Below are 17,858 nucleotides of genomic sequence, written 5' to 3' on the forward strand. Positions count from 1 at the left end.
GCTGTAGACGAGCAACAAGTTCTTTTAGGGGTGATTTGGCATGGCATTTCCACATCTACTCCATTTCTTTAGCATTGGATCTGAACCACTTAACAGCAGGTGGTTAGATAAATTCTAAATAACTTACAGGTTTCAGAATATTCCTCATGTACATAGTCACATTCAATCCTCATGATGATCTTGTAAAGTAGGTTTAGGGCAAAGTATGAATCAATCAGGAAGGTAGGAAATAGTAGATGTTGTCATTATATAGTAAAGGCTGTTATTGGCTACATTTGAAAATGAGATGTGTAGTAGATATTTTTGGTTTAATCCATTTTTACTAGCTTGGGGGAGTTTTAGATACATAGTTTGGAGCAACAATTTTATGAGAGCCTGCTGACCCTCAGCAGTTGATATTGCTGGAATTCACACTGTTTCATCTTAGAAAATGTGAGTAGTGTGAAGCTTGGCAGAGACAAGGCGACTCTCCAGAAAGAGTATCTGAGTAGTTTTTCTGTAGGTGTCTACTTATGAGCAATGCAACAGAAATAGTTCTTATAATAATGTAACATTGTGTTGAGTTAGGGTAGAAGGATGAATAACATGTGAGTAACGTGCGTAAATTTTATATGCAAGTTGCTGTATGGAGAGAGAGAAATACACAAATCAAGAAGCAAAAGGACCATAAAATTAATACACAGCCATAGAAGTGGGTTAAAAAATGCAATCCTTTAGATAATATATACATATTTTTCTGTATAAAGAACAAATTAGCACAAGGAAAGTTGTCACAAGTTTCTGGATCTCAGTGCAAGATTGGTACAACAAAGGTGTTTCTGAATTTCCAGAAAGCTCAGCTCTTATTGTAACAAATTATTAACTATCATTTCCTAAGAATCCTGCCATTCTCAGCTATAGAGTGTTTGGCACCAATTAACAGTTGAAACTATGTTTATGAACATTGAAGCAGCAATGTGACGTATAAGTACTTTCAAGAATAACATGCAAGTTTTGCATATCATCAGTCCAATTATTCAATTCCGGGAAATAAAGAAAGGCTTCTGTATTTCTAAGTGGCAACTGGAAATGTGTTCTTGCATTGCCTGGGGAGACAGTAGAAGATGGGGAACCTCAGAGTCACAGAGACGTGACAACTGCTCTTGTGCAGCCTCTCTGCTTCTGACTGTGGTTTCCTTTGGAACCTGACAAGGATGACTCTTGCCTGAGGGAAATGCATTGGCCTTAACAGACAAAGGGGGGTGAGCAACTATAGGTTTATTAGACGTGCTTTTCACAAGTGAAGTTTTTAAAAGTTTCGGAGAGTGGTGTTTAAATTAGTATAGCTGCAGGGCACCTGTAGTTTATATGCTAACCATGTTTGTAACTTTTATGAAGCTATTTAGTCTGCAATGCATTTTTTTAAGGCAATCTCCATAGCAACTGACATCAGAAAGTTTTTTACTGGCTTTGACACTCAGAGTGTTTGGCAGACAATTCCATATATATTCTGTGTAGCCTGCTTAATTTAGGGGTGCTTGGTTTCAGGAAAGTGGGCGTTAACTCATTATTTCATTGATTATCTTCTTATCACCTTAGGCAAAGGAGGAAGGTAGTGAAATATAACCAAAGCAAGAATGACTGTTAGCTGCCAGCGCTGCTGTTGGCCAAGAGGGAGGACTTTCCTTAAAGTGGCCTTAAGTGATTTTACAAATGAAAGATGTCAGAATTTTCTTTTCAGTTATAAGGTACTCTTTGTAAAGAAAATAATTACTTCCTCCCACCCCCACCATAAACATATTCAAATGATTTTTCACATCAAAAATTCATGGGAACTAGAGCCTAATTGTTTTTTCAGTAACATAGTAATGTAATATGAATAAGAAACCATTTTCCTCTCAGACCAGCACAAAAAACAGTGAAAAAAATTAAAACACAATCAAAAGTTATCAGCATTGATATATTTTGATATCAGAATATATGTATTTCTTCTGCTTAAAATAGAACTAAAAGAAGTCATGTTTTGCCATGAAATTTGATTTAAAATAAGTATAGTTCAACAAATATTTCCTCATATTTTGAAGTTTCACGAAACTTTTTTTTAAATTTTCATTTTGAAAGTATGTTTTAATGTTCGATTTTCCTTCTTAACCCTGCTTATTTAAGTTTGTTTCTAAATGTATTTCAAACAAATCATCAACTTACAAAATATGACAAGTCTGGGTCATAGTTAAGGAATGACTTAAATTTAACAATTTACTTTTCATATTCAATTAGGTTAATGATTCAGTATTTATTGACTGCATTTTATTATATGTACATGACTCTTTACATACTGTAGGGATAATTTAAAAAATTATATGATCCCTGTTTTTAAGATAGATGAATTATAAAATAGGATAATCAATAAAAGACAGCTAAAATAAGAGCTAAATTATGTGATTCATGCAATAGCTGATCATCTGATCATCTTTGGATCTATTCTGTGTATCCCCAAAGGAAATCTGTTGCAACCTTTTGTTTTTACCTTTCTATCATATATGAAAGGAAATAATTTCATTTGTATCATTTGTCCCCAGAAACAACATACAGCCACCGAAGATTACAGTTTAAGGTCACATACATACTGGGTCATTGAGGAGTACAATTTTATCTTGGCTTAATTTCCTCAGTGAGGGAGCATATTTTTCTTTGCCTGTGGAAATCAGCATTTGGGTTCTACTGCTATAAAAAAGAAACCTTATCTAAAATGATTTCATCTCCCCGGCAAACTCCATCTCAGACCCATGTCAGGCATGTGCTGCCTCCTTTCACTTGTCTGGTTGCACACTTGGATCTGAGTTATTCACAGCTTCTCCTAAAAATGATTTGTTTTCTCAGACTCGGGACTCTGCCTGACATCAACCTACTGTCTTATTACCTAACTTTATTTTGTTTCTCATTATCTGATGTTAGTTTTTAAACATGTTTATTTTTTTTGTTCATATCTTTGATATTCCATTTTGATGGTCTGTTTTGTGTCTTCTGATCATAACTTGTAGCCTCACGTGTACAGTCTGCTTCTACCCATTTCTTGAAGGGACAATATTTTCTCCAATTGTTTCTCTTAGCCCAATTTGCCCCTGTTTTCTTGGGATCTTACTCTATCACTCTTACTCAGTGTTTTCTGGAAGAGGGAATTTTAATCTGTGATCCAGGGACCTTTTACTGATGGAAAATTTATAGAAATCAGTGTACCTGTGGAATTCACATGCATATTTTTCATGCATAAACATTTACACATTCCTTTCTTGGAGGAGAGTTTCATAACTTTCATCAGTTTCCTTAAAGGGCCACTGATCCTCTAAAGTTTGAAGATCATTGCTCATATGTCCAATTTGTATATTCATTTATTTCTTTTATTGTGTGTTCAAGTAGACACTGTACCATACACTGGATCCTTTTCCTTCCTTCTCTATCGTCGCATATATTGCACTGCACTCAGTTCTTAACCCTACATGTCTGCCTTGGAGGACCTGCTCCACCTCACTACTTTGGCTACATGTGAAAAAAAGATCTCAAAATTTCTAACCTCAAATATTACCGTTTACCTGAAAGGCACTCTCATCAAAATGAAACTGACTAAAATTGAACTTATTATCTTCTCTCCAAAATTCGATTTCTCACATCTGTCAATGACACCATAAATCTTTTGAACCACTAGATACAGTGCTTTGGAAATATGTCTTTCTTATCCCTCTTTCTCAATTCCCAGGTGGAATCTGCCTCCAACTCTATTGCATCAAACAATGTAAACTTTTTGTTGTCACCATCCAGTTCCCTCAGGCCAAAATTATTGAAGTAACATGTTTAAATTTACCTATTCTACAATTGATCTCTAAACTCTGCCACCAGAATGAACTTTCTTAAACAATGCATTATCATTTGCTTTCCATTTCAAGAAAATTTTGGCTAAAAATTAATTGTCCCAATGCTATATCTCATACTGCTAAGCCTATCTCCAAGAGACTCCACAATTTGGTTCATACCATTGTCTCCAAACTTAACCTTGCCAGTGTTTTACAATTTCTCTAACAACTTTACAAAAGGAAAGAAAGAAGCTGTTCTACAAATATACCACAATATTCCTATACTAATATTGTGATGAAAAATGCCACTCCAATTTTTATCATATTATGTTCATTATTTTAAAATTCATTTTCAAGTTCAATCCAAGAAGCACTACCTAATTTCTTCACACATCCACGGTATTCTTTCCTGAAAGTGACATTAAAAGTAAAACTTGACTCTTTATTTTTTTCCTTTGCTTCAAGATATTTAGCACATTTTGAAGGTATGAAAAATTTGAGCTACCTTGCCATTTTGTAAACATTCCTGACTAGCATGTGAAGTCCTCAATGGCAAAGATTGTGCTTGAACCATATGTTTTCTAGCCCAGAGATTTCATAGTTATGCAGGCTATTGAGTCGGAGATTTTCATTTAAAATATGAATTCCATAGAAGCATACCCATTTTAAAATGTGTTTATAATAAGACTGCCAGATAAAATACAGGATAACCAGCTAAATTAGAATTTCATAAACACAGATTAATTTACTTATGAAATAATGTTATAATATTAATGAATAACTTTTGGTACAAGTATGTCCTATGTAATATTTGGAGATATTCATACTAAAAAAATCTTGTTCATCTGCATCAAATTTTACTTTGCTTTTGTATTTGTATTTAGCTATTTTAGTTCATAAGAATGGTTTTCATTTTAAGGGATAATCAGTCATACAGAAATTGCAACTAAGCATAAATGATATGAAAGTTGGAGTTAGATACGGTGTTTTCTTCCTTTTGCTTTTAGAATGCGATGGAATGTGTTGCGAACAAACCTAGAAACAGGTATCTTGAATTTTGTGGCCTGAGGTTCCAAACCAATTGTTTTCATCTCACTGCAATATACTATAATTCTCCAAGTGGGTTAGTGGCTTATTTCTCTCTCTTCTTAAACAGGGTTTATTTAGTTCTTCAATCTTTAACATATTTTAAAAGCTTGATATGTGACTCTTTCAGGTGCTGGGATATAGCAGCAAAGACCAACAAAGTACCTGTTTGAAGTGACAAATGTGATAATATGAAAAGAAAATTTTAAAAATTTTAGACTACAATAGCACTAAGAGGAATAAAGTATCAAGAGTTATGTGATCAGGGAGGCTCTGTGGAAGGGGCCCGGTCGCATAGAAGCTTGTCCCACCCGTGAGAGGGTGCAAGGCAGGAGTGTTCCAGGTGGAGGGGAAGCTGGAGCAGAACCCTGCTGGAGGAGCAAGACCGACACACCTGACAAACCGAGGAAACCGACTGTGGCTAGATTTTGCAGGGCAGGGAAAGGCGCGTGGTTACAGATGAAGAGGGCAAAGTGGGTGGAGGATAACTCATGGTAGGTCCTCCTTGCTGTTATAGACATTGGATGTAATATTAAATACTTCAAAGATCTATTTTTAAGAAATCGCTCTGTATATCATGTGGAAAATTAATTGTTGAGGGTCGGGGACAGGAACATAAACAGAGTAGCCAGTCAGGTGGACCTGGGGACCGACAGAAGGTGGTGTCTGTGAAATTATGGAAATTAGAGATGGTACTCAGAGATGAGTTCAGGATTGATTTGGAGAACAGAACTAATAAATTTTGTTAATAAAATACTGAGAGCAAGAAAGGAAAGCAGGATAGCTTTTGTTTTTTGACCTGGGTATCTGGATGAATGGGAAAACAGAGGAAGGAACATGATTAGCAGACTGAAATGATTCAGAAATTCAGACTTGGGGAAGAAGTTCTACTTGTTGGACCAGAGGTCCAGGTACAATCTCATTGTGTTGGGGCAAGGAAAAGCCCTTGCTGTTGATTATGAACCCTTTCTTGATCTGTTTCAGAGAGTACATAGTGGTTAATTCCCATCCAAGTGTAAGCATATGTTTTGTCAGGAGGAAATATTTTAGGAACATTAACTTCAATTTGATTTGCGTGCCAATATTTAAATTTCTCAAAGCCAGGGGCCAGTCCCATTATTCATCTTTAGGTTAAGTGCCTTATACCTTTTATGGCAAGTGGCTAGTAGATGCTAATTTATAACTTGCTGTTCAATGCCTAAGCTCCTGTCTTTGTATGCCTATATGATATTTACTGAGCTTCCATTACTTTCTCAAATAATCCTTCACTGTATCTATAATCCACACTCTTCTTCTCTAAACTCTCAATTGGTTTTGAAACCAGAAAACTAGTTAAAATATTTTTATATTATAAGATTTTCCTAGCACACCATTGATTAGATAAAACATATTCATAAGCCCATGTTAAATGAAACAGATTCATACTTAGGGATGTAAATTTGAAAACAATTGTAAAACCATATTTTTTTTGATCAGGTATATAATGGGTAAGGCCATACTACAAAAGTCAGTTTTTGAAATTGTATTTTGATATCAGTATCGCTATTATAAGCAGGGACACTAAATTTTGAGCATTAACCAGGTCAATCTGTAGAAGAAGTACCTTAGCTCTCAGATCTCAGATGGCTTTCTGTCCCTTCATGTTATCTCTCTCTATAAACCTAGAGTTCACATAAGGATTCTGTTCTTACTGATTAGGAAAATAAAGAAATTCTGTCCACTAAATCAATTTTTTATTCGTGGACAAAAATAAAAAATTGTAAATAAGAGCAGCAATTGTCTACAATTGGTAAAATGCCATGGCAAAACACACCTGATTCTCTCAAGTACTAGGAAACTCAAGTTTCATCCTAGACATCTCACTCTGATAATTTCAGGTTTATAAGAGGAAGAAAAAAAACAACAATATGATTTTATAGCATTTTTCTGCAGTGAGATTTTGAGTTCTAAGTGTAAAACTAACCACAATTACTAACATTTGACATTTCTATCTATGTTACCTAGGTCGTAGAATCTCATGAACTAATATTTGTGAAGTACTCATAATATTTCATGGACATATTAAATATCATATCAAGTTTTATAAATAAGAGTCATTATATATAATCAATTCAGGGACATATTTCTGGGATGTTTCTTTGCATTGAATAATGGGTGTCATTGGGTTCATTCCCCTCAGTGAGCCAGACAACCAGGCAAGTGTTTAAGAATTCACTCTCCAGACGAAAAACAAAACACCTCATTTGTAACCTTTGACAATTTCTTGGTATAAGTTTTCCAACTATGAATGATCTCACTCTATTGATGTGACATCATTGATGGGTGTAGTTTGAAAAAAGTGGGATAAGTTAGTTTTTATGAGCTAGTATGAGTTACAGGGCATATTAATCATTGTTTTTATCACAAACCAAAAATCTTAAAAAGTAACAAGCTGAGGTGACTTTAATATTAGATACATTTCAAGCATTTTGTACAAATCTGGATCTTCTTCCTTTATTATATATTCTACACTTGCTCAATTCTACTCATTAGTCTTTATTCAAAACACATTGCATAGGAAAATTTTAAGAAACAAAATAACTGCTTTTTCTTCTTTCTCTAACTAGACTCTAGCATTATTATATATGCAATGAAATTTTGGTGAAAATATAGTGGTGAATTATTTTACCTTAAATACATATTTTATATTTTATATATACATAATAATTTTTTTCTAGGAAATTCTAGGTTCCCATATTTTTGTTTCCCTTTCAAATATGTCATTTCATTGTCCTTAAGTTGTGTGGTTCTGACAAGACATCTGCTGCTACATTCTTGTTTTTCTTTTTCTTCTTCATATGTAACATGTCTTTTTTCTTTAACTGCTTTTAATTTTCTCTTTATTATTGGTTTTAAGCACTTTGATTATGATGTACATAGATGTAATGTCATTAATGTCTATATTGAGCTTTTTGGAAATGGAAGCTCATATTTTTCACTAAATTTCATATGTTATAGTTTTTCTGTATCTTCATGAATAACTGGACCACAACTAGTAAATTTTAGTGTCTTCGTATATTCATTCTATCATCTTAATTATTTATGGGTCAGTTTTAATTGATTCTCTTAAGTGTTAATTACCTGCTTGTGTACACGAGTGGTAATTTTTAAAAATGTTCTTTAGTTTTTGTGTTTTTTTCCTCTTGAATTAAGTGAATTAGAAAGCGATCTTTTTGAGGCATTTCTTTAGAGTTTTTTAGACAGGACCAGAGCAACTTTAATCTAGGGCTAGTTTTTACCCACTACTGAGACAGTAAGCTCAGTACTTACTGAGTCTTACAAATCTTTTCCACTTTGTTAGGAACAAGAATTCTTCTTGATTGTATTGGAGCCATAAGGATCAATCTCTCTCCTTTCAGATGGCTCTTATCAAGCCCTGGATAGCATCTTTATATACATGTACTTCTCACCATTTAGCTGAAGACTTGAAGGGTACTCTCTTGAGATCTCCGTAGTTCTCGCTCTTTATCACTCGCTCCCTCCCTCTTCCCTCCTGCCCTCCAGGTATCACCTGTCTTGGGCTCTGCCATCCCAGGCAAAACTTTAGATGCTTTTCTCTAAATTCCATCTCTGTTTTCTAAATCCAGAGATGATCAGGCTGTGCCAGGTTTACTTTCTGCACCGCAACCTGAAAATTCCAAATACTAACAGAGCGCAACTGTAAGATGTTCTGTAACTATATCCCTCTCTCAGGGATCACAGTCCTGTGCTGCCTGTTGTCCAAACTCTGAAAGCAATTGTCTTATGTATTTGACTATTTTTTTAAGCTGTTGCATCCAAACTAGCACCAATTGGAAGTACTAAAATTGTTTCTATAGAAGAGCTTGAGATTTATTTTATTCTGTATATTCAAAGTTAATTAATCACACACACACACACACACATATATATATATATATACACACACACACACAGAGAAATTATTATATGTCTAAGTTAAAACACAGACATTGCTCTTAGATTATTCACAGTCTAAAAGGAAAGACAGGCAAGTAAATAAATTTATTAAATGATCCATCAGAAAGTACAACTACTGCAAAGGGCAAATAGGAACCAAGAAATGGATACAGCATTTCATTGATAAGGATACCACTTCTGCTAGCTTTACCAACAACAAAAAATCAGTGACTTCTCTCAGTAAAAGTTAACTTCTAATTCTAGTAACAATCTGATATATGTCAGATGAAACTTTTGGATATCTATTTTCTGATCAGTTAACTGAGGGTGTCAAATTCCTCTATCATGGCACATGGCTATTTCAGAATTCTTCATTTCCAGCAGCATGTTTGAGAAAGGGAACTAGCCAAAGATCTCTTTGGAAATAATAATGTCCAAAATTTGAACAAGTATACATCTTATTTAGTTACATCAATTGCCTAAATCCTTTCACATGACATGGACTTAACTGCAAAGGAGACTGGGAAATAACATTATGGGTACCAGCAAAAATAAACAGAATTGAGAGTATTTAGCCAATGTCTGCCACAGACCTCCATGAATAACTAAAGAGCTCTACCTTATTAGAATGGATATGGGTTCTAGGAGGAAAGAGGCAATTGGGAAATGAAAAGATTCAGGGCTTTGAAATCTACATAGAAGCCTTTGGGATATATAGAATAAGCAATATGGAATTATTTTAGTTTCTTGAAAAAGCAGTGGTAATAATGAAAGATAGGTTTGGGAATATTCATGTTACAGAATATGTGAGCTAATCAAAGAGGACAAGTGACTGAAGAGAGCAGAATTTTGGAAGTTTTTTTTTTTTACATGGTGGTGCAAAAGGATTAGGTTGTTAATCAAAACACTTGACAATTGGAAAGTCCTGAGAGGTGAGAATCAAAGAAATTTTCAAAGGAAACAAGCATAGAGCTTGGTGATATATGTAAGTAACATAGGATAAATAGAAGGGTAACTTTAAAAATAAGCCCAAAGTCAACATAATCAAAATCCTTGTAGAAAACAGGGACCATGTGTACATAAGACTTCCTGTATAAACTTAAAAAAATATAGGTTTGAACCAAGTTTTACTGGGTATAAAAGTAATAGTGAGATGCATTTTGCCTCAAATGCATGTGAACAGAAGACTAAGAGAACAAAAAAAAGAAAAGAGTATAGTGGGAAGTAAAATGCATTTGCTCTTCCATGGTAGAAAATAATTCCTTAGAACATTCAAGGATTCTGTATAAGTAGTTTATAATATCCTTCTGGTATACTGTTGCATGCATTTAAAAGCATCAAACTGTAAAATCATTTAAACAGCACAAAATTAGGAGTTAAAGCCCCGTATATGACTAATTAGTCACAGGAGTATTTAAAGAGAAGTGGAAATGTCAAGACCATAAATTAGTTTTTACTTCAGTGAAAGTCTTGACAATGCTGGAATATAATTTTTGAACATGGGAAAAAATTCCTATTCACTGCTACTAACAGCTTAGCAATGTCCTTATCTTAAACCCGAGAGTAGTTTATCTGAATACAAAGTGTATTATTATTAACTGAAATATCTTCCTGTTGTTCAGAACCATCAACCACCACACACACACACACACATAAAAGTACAAAGATGCATTTGTAGATAATCATATGAACCTATAGCTGAAGATACTTGTTTTTGCATAGCAGTTCCTATAGTCCACTTATAAATAATAGCTGCTATTTTATTGAACATGACTTCATGCTCACCTCTGTAAACATGTTTCACATATAGTATTTCCCTTTCATTTAATCAACACAACTATTCTTTATTCCACCCCTGCATTGACTGACATTCTGAAGATTAGGAAAAGTGTTTTCCTGTTGGAACATTAAGCATGAATGTTTAACTATGAATTAGAACAGAGTCTACCTGCCAGGTGAGGAAGACTTAAAATGAGGCAGGAGAAGATTGAAGTGTTGTCTGTTGTTCCCAAGCAGGATAATTTTTATAATAGAAAGAACTTAAATGAGAATATATTCTTTCCCTAAAAAAGAAATTACATAAATCTGCCTTGTAGTTGAGGGAGAAACAAAGGAATAACACAGACCCAAGATTTTGGCAGAGAAAAAAGATATGAGAGAGGAGTGAAATTAGTATTGGTCTTGAAGACTTCTTTCTGTCATCTGTGCCATTGCTGCTCAGGGCAGCCAAGGTGGCAAGTAAAACCAGAGCAGTCACAGTGAGGCCTTTGGGTCCAGGCACCAGTGGGGCTGATTTTAAGAATTATCAGTGCACCAGGTGTTTTAGAGCTGCATGAGATACTCATGGCCAAGGAGAAAAAGGAGCTTTGAAAAATATTACAAAAGGAAGTAAGGAAAGTTCATGACAACAAAGTTTAGTATTTATTGTAGAACTGAGGGACTTAATCTCAGTATATCTTAACAGAGTCCACTGAGTACAATGTGTCCAAGATGAAAAGTATATACATTTTTTGAATTAATAGAGATCAATGTGTAGATATAAAGGGACAAGAAAAGTGACAGCAAACATATGACCGTAGCAATAAGAACAATAACTACAGCTTTGTATATTCTGAAGATCTTTTTTTTGTTTTAATGTAATTCTCCTGGAGAAATCTTCATACAAAAAACCATAGAGAAGATAGCTTTCTGGGTGGGAACAAATGCAGGGCTGATAATAAATTATTTCAGTCCAAATATTAGGAGTATGCCAAGGCCAGGGCCAGAGTTCATCCCCGGTTGAGACGAGAAAACCTTAGTCATCCCTATAATTGAATGAGAAGCACATCTGGGTATTCTGTCTTATAGTGAATTGCATATGGACTTTTGTTGACATGCTCAAGCACCACACACACACACACGCACACACACACACACACACACAATCATTTGTGTTGTCATCAAACGGTTATAGAGGCGACACTATGTGCTGGGCTCTGAGATAAAACTGAAAGCAGGGACATAAAGATAAGCAGTATGTGACCCCATCCCCAATGACACCTCCTTATAGTATTATCCTTTCTGTGATTAGTGCCTGGTGCCTGAGCAGGGACACTTTTCATGACAGCTAATAGTCTCAGAAACAATTGAGCTGAAATGAATTTCAGTCATTTAAGTTAAAATGTGGTTAAATATATCCCAAACACTGATCTGAGTATAAGAAAAAATTTTCCAGTTCCACACAGATTGATTTTCAGACTGAATATCTTATAGGTCCTTAGTTTTTCAGTTTATGATTGCTATTAGTTATTTCTACTTGACCCTGAGAGAGAAAAGTTGCTTAGCTTAATTTTATCCTATTAACACTACGTGACTTTTTAGAGGCACTAAACAACAATTCACTAACTTAGGCTTACTTTTTTCTAATATACTTTGTGAAAAATCCCTGACAGATCTAAACTCATGATAGAAATATTTTAAATGATCACCAGTTAAAAAACTGAGGAAAATGTCAAGTATTCTTCATATTATAAATTGTTCAATGAGATTTTCTAACTTGTTCAGAAGAGTAAGTAAAGAAAATAAGATTTGTTCATTCTGCCTTTTCTTAGAACAGTAATAGGTGTTCCTGTAAAAAGATAACAGCAGGGAAGCTTTCCTGTTGAGCAATATCAGACAGAAAGTGAGATGATGGGGAGTGCTCAGTGGTGCACTGGTTGATAAAATGCATCAGGGTTTAAGGGCAGAGTTAGGAAAAATATAAAATGTGAGTTGATCAATCATATAGAAGATGAAATGCCTCAGGCTGATTTCCAGTAGTCTTCTTGTCCAAATACAGACCCAATAAATAAAATGTGTTATTTCACAGAAGGGTGAGAAAAGAGGCTTTTCTGTTCTTTTTGTTTTGTTTTTCAGAGGATAATGTAATTGATGCTTGTAGGACTATTGGCTTAAAAATTACTGCTTTTTCTTATTTATATTTGCCTAATGATGTACATGTTGGGGAGAAAAAATTTTCCTTTACCCTTCAAGAGTCTACTAACTGGTCTAAGAATTAAACTGACATGAGACAGATGAGCAGGAGAAAAAAAAAGTTTAATTTTATGCACCTGGAGACCCCACAGCGATATTGAAGCCTGAAGGAATGAGCAAGACATGCAGCTTTTATACATTTTAGACAAAGAATAATAAATCTGTGAGGAACTGACAGGATTAAAGAAACCCAAAAAGTCAGAAACCTCCTTGTATTCCAGAGCTCCTAGTAATAAGATGGTCTCAACCACATTTCAGGAGGGGTTTGTACACTGTTACACAGCTTTCCAGGCTCTGAGTCATCTCTCTCTGGTGATCAGGATGTCTCCTGACCTCCCAGAACTGGAAACCTGTTTCGCGTGAGAGATTTACTTCCTGCTTTCTTGGGACAAAGGGGAATCGGAGTGTTCTTCTTACACTGGCTGTCTTTAAAGTAACTTTTAATTTAAAACAATGAACATGCCAAAGTGGCACATTTTTAGGAGGCCTTCCCTTAGCCCCTACATATAATTTATTTGCAATTAATGGGATAATTAAACCTCACGATTCAGATTATACTTGATAAATTAAGGAATGATTGACAATCAGAAGAAACCTGACTGGTGGCATTGGTGGTTTATATACTGTGATACAGTAGTATAGTATAGAAGAATACTTAGAGAATGCTGTCTTCCATAGCATTCATTGTTGTTTTTTTCCATAATGATGAGAATGTTTAACCTAGATGTGGTCAGTGAGAGCAAAGTCTATGTTCATCAACCTCCTCGACATTTATGAGACCACATGACTATGTTACAGCCAATGGAATATACTTTGAAACATGAAATATCAGCCCCTGGGCACTCCACTTAAGAGACACTGGCTACATGCTCTTTGCTTACTTTGTAACCCTGTTTCTTACATCCTGCTGGGTGGATCATGGATGAGAAGGTTTCCTTAATGGGTGATGAGGACCAGGATTATATCATTTCTAAACAGCTGCATGAAGTCTGGATTCTTGAGGACTCTGTGGATCTCAGTCTGTATCTTCGCCCTGATCATTTACCTCTATAATCTTTTTATGAAAGAGAAAAAAAAACGTACCTTGTTTCTAACATTTTTTCAACATTAGAGCTTAATAGCATTCTAACCAAAGCAGAATTGAGCATCTGGAAATACTGATTTTTTAAAATAGCTTTTTACAAAGACCAACAAACAGAGAAAAACTCAGGCTAGAACCAATTCATTTGAAAACAAGTGGAAGGGAGTATAGCTTTGCCAGTGAAGAAACGGCTGCCTGAAATATAAGCTGAGAGAGAGAAACTAATTTGAAATCTTAGAGAACTGAAAAGGTTCATTGCATCTGGATACTAAATTGAACTACACATAAAAACAATGACAGTCCTTAGTAGGAGATGACTACTGTCTCCAAATTTTTTTAAGAAACACTAATATCTGTCAAACAGCGAGATGAGTGTAGTAGTAAAAATCAGGTCAAAGCTGCTACTTCAGTATTGATGCCAAAAGGAGAAAGTTAAGAAATATGAAAGTAGGTGTAGGCAAGATCTTCCCTGCGGTTATTTGACAGGATGCCTTGTAAGAGTTGGGGGAAATTATGCTGCCAAAGATACTGTAGGCCTGGTTAATTTGTAGCCTGCATTCAAACTTCTGATGCAGCCCTTGGAGCCTCAACTTGGCAGCAACAGAAAGGAGATGTTAAGATTGCTGAAGTGGATACTCCTCAGTAACAACTTTAGTTTTGCTTATAAAGGTAAAAAGACAGAGGAACTACCCAGAAGAGAGAAGCAGGAATTATGGCAGACCATGAATGAATTTGCTTTTCCCACAGAGTACAACCAGAAGCTTCTGGAGGGACTAAAAAACTAAATTGGATTATTACAAAAATAGATACTTCTGTTTCTGCCCAACAAGATGTTATCAATTTTGTAGACAGTGAATACCAGCGGCTTATCCTCTTTTCCGGATGGAAGTTTTTATTGTAGTTATCTTATTCTTTCCCTTCTATCACCCATCACATAGTGGATAGGATGGGTGTGATGGAAGGTCTCTGGACCATGAGAAATCACATTCACACCTAAGAGAAAGAAATGTATGGTACCAAAAACTCTGAGTTTTGGGCTGGAGGCAAAAATTGGATGAGACTTTTTTGGTATTTATTTTCTCCCCAAGTACTGGGTATGCTCTATGCATGTAAGAAATGTTGCACAGGAATTTTGGAGTGGCAAAAGAGTAAAATTATGGAAAAAAGTTTTCCTGTCACGGTTTCTCATGTCTTCTGTATTAATAGAAAGCTCAGCTATTTGCAGGACTGAAGTTCATCAGTTTACATGTGAATATGGCCACGTGACTGTCTGAGCTACATGTCAGGTTTTTATATTATGCAAAGAAATCTATGTGACAGGCTAAAGGTAACATGATAGTATTTTTTTCAGGTTTAGTTAAAAATTAATTGATGCTTGCCTTTTGAGACTACTTTTTTCCCTCTGATTCTTGGAGCATAATTATAAAGGTAGGCATTCCATCTTGGGCCGTGACGATTTATGTGTGCCCTAGAGGTAGAATGGGCCTGGGTCCCAGAAGGCAGTGGACAACAGAGCTGGCATTCTAGCCTGGACTAGCAACTTCAAGTCTTGTAATATGAGGCAAATATTCTCATATAATATTGAAGCCACCATTACTTTGGATTGCTCTCAAGTTGTAGACAAACATCATTTAATACACATAATAAAAGGAATCACCTAATTCTCAACCTTAAATGACAGGCTTGTACAAATTCTAGATGTCCTTCCACATTCTGGTGTTACTTGATCCTGATATTTGTCTTTGTACACATTGTCTTGACCTGATTTTCTACTCTTATTCTATGTGTAGCACCTTTACAAAAATGTATTATAATTCTTAAACTGTAGGAGTCAAACCTCGAACTAGTAATTCTATAAGGACACCTACAAGGATATCCAGTGTTTAACTAGGGAACTGAAGGAGTTTGAAACTTACATTTCATGGTGTCAAGTTTAATAAGCTCTCCCTATATCCTGTTCCTTTACAACACCCACAATCTCTTATATTTTCTCAAAATTTTTAGTCACAGAAAGTATTTACATAATACCAAGTTTTATATATGTTTATATAAAACTAACATGTTCCTGGGTCTCCAACTTAGAGGACCATTTGTTTTAATTCATTTCAAAACATAAAGTAACTGCTACATGTAAAAAATACAAATATGATTAAATATGGCTCATCCATAAGAAGACATATAATCTAGTGGGAAACATGAATATAAGTAGATAATTTCAATGTAATGTAAATGCAGAGATAGAGGACACTCAAACAGTGATGGCAGGCCCATACTGTCTTGCCCCCAGACTCCACATTGAATTGGTGACTAAGTTCTGGTATTTCTCCCACATTAACATATCAATTAACTGTCTACTCCTCACCATATTCACCGATAATTCCTGAGTTCCAGCCTTCTTCACCAGGACTCTTTGTTTCGAGCAGCTGTCTCCTAACTTTTCATTCTCTAAAATGTTTCCTTCACTCCATGACAAACTTGATAGATAATTCATTATTTTTAAGATATACTCAGCATTTTACTAATCGACAAGCTTATTTTCTCCATCTATGGAAAACAAATAGTTAACTAAAGAGAAAAGTATGGATAGTATCATTTATTTTCAATGTTCCCTCACTTTAAAATGATGTACTTGCAGTTCTGGACAAATATGAAATATAAATGCTTCTAGAAAATAACTACCATTTTAATTCCTCTAGGCAATATTAACTTGTTAGCAGAACTTACTTACATAGGTCTAGTGTCAGAGTCAGTATTGCAGCTTTTGTTCAAAATACAGTTAGTATACCTCGGCCCACAGATACAGTTACAATAAGTTAAAAATCTAGCTTTGAAATTCATATTGAGATTAACTCTTTATTAAATGGAAATTCATATAACTATTTTGAAGGGCAATTTAAAAATGTGTAGAAAATTTGTAACTTTTGAATAGAAACTTTTACCTCAACGTTATTATTTTATAGTTGTATACTTGGATAATAAAGGAAATGTTACAAAGATATAGGTTAAAGTTCATTCACTGAGCACTTTTAATGTAGTAACAAATGGAAATATTAAAGGCATCCATCCTATAGGATTATTTAATAATTTAAGGTGCATCCATACATTGAAATACTGTAGAGCCACTAAAAGTAATCATGAATAATAATGTATTATGTTTACATTGTATATTCGCATCATTTAAAAAGATCTATAGTATCACTAAATAACAACAATAGGTCATAAAACAGTATATATTAAACTCAAGTAAATAATACATACTTAGAACTAACTCCTAAGATATTGAATTTATTAAGGACTTTATTAGCATTTTTTATTTATGATATTAATGCTATTGAAATTTGAAGATTTGTGCAGAATGCCTCTCAAAGACTAGGTTTTGTGCACAAAATGACAAGATCACCCAGTTAGATACCGAAAGTAAAATCAGTTTAGTGAGTAAGTCCCTGGTTTTAACAATCTGACTACCTGTATGTGTACATTATGAGTATAAAAATATAAAATGTAAGCCTCAGGAAATGTACAGCAAAATCTTTATTTGTGGAATAATTTACCCACTAAAACAATCTGTATAAATTTATGCCAGATCCAGAATGACAGCCTTAAATACAGTTTACCCATATCTCACACGCATTTCAACCCAATTTCCCCAGAAATTTAATACCAGTAAGAAATGCTAGATACAGGCATAGAAAAATTGGTGTTGTTCAAGGGGAGGACAGAGGCTCAGAAGGGTGAACTTAGATTGTCTGATAAAAGTTTACTCCCTTTGTTATAGATAACTATCTATAAGGTTGTTTTAGAATCAGTAAGAAGAAAAATTGCTCAAAAGAAATGTATAGATAATATTTGATTTTGTTTAAAGCAGTGCTTCTGCTTAATCAGGTTCTCCCATTTTAATTTTTCTACTTGTAAGGTTT

General features: G+C 34.6%; 1 long non-coding RNA gene across 2 annotated transcripts in view; it reads left to right on the plus strand.

Annotated features, from left to right (window-relative positions):
* Positions 1-17,858, plus strand: part of LOC108397328 (uncharacterized) — a 97,781-nt gene that overhangs the window by 44,349 nt on the left and 35,574 nt on the right. The gene's annotated exons all lie outside the window — the stretch shown is intronic.

This window comes from Manis javanica, chromosome 6, assembly GCF_040802235.1.
Source record: "Manis javanica isolate MJ-LG chromosome 6, MJ_LKY, whole genome shotgun sequence".
Taxonomy (NCBI): Eukaryota; Metazoa; Chordata; class Mammalia; order Pholidota; family Manidae; genus Manis; species Manis javanica.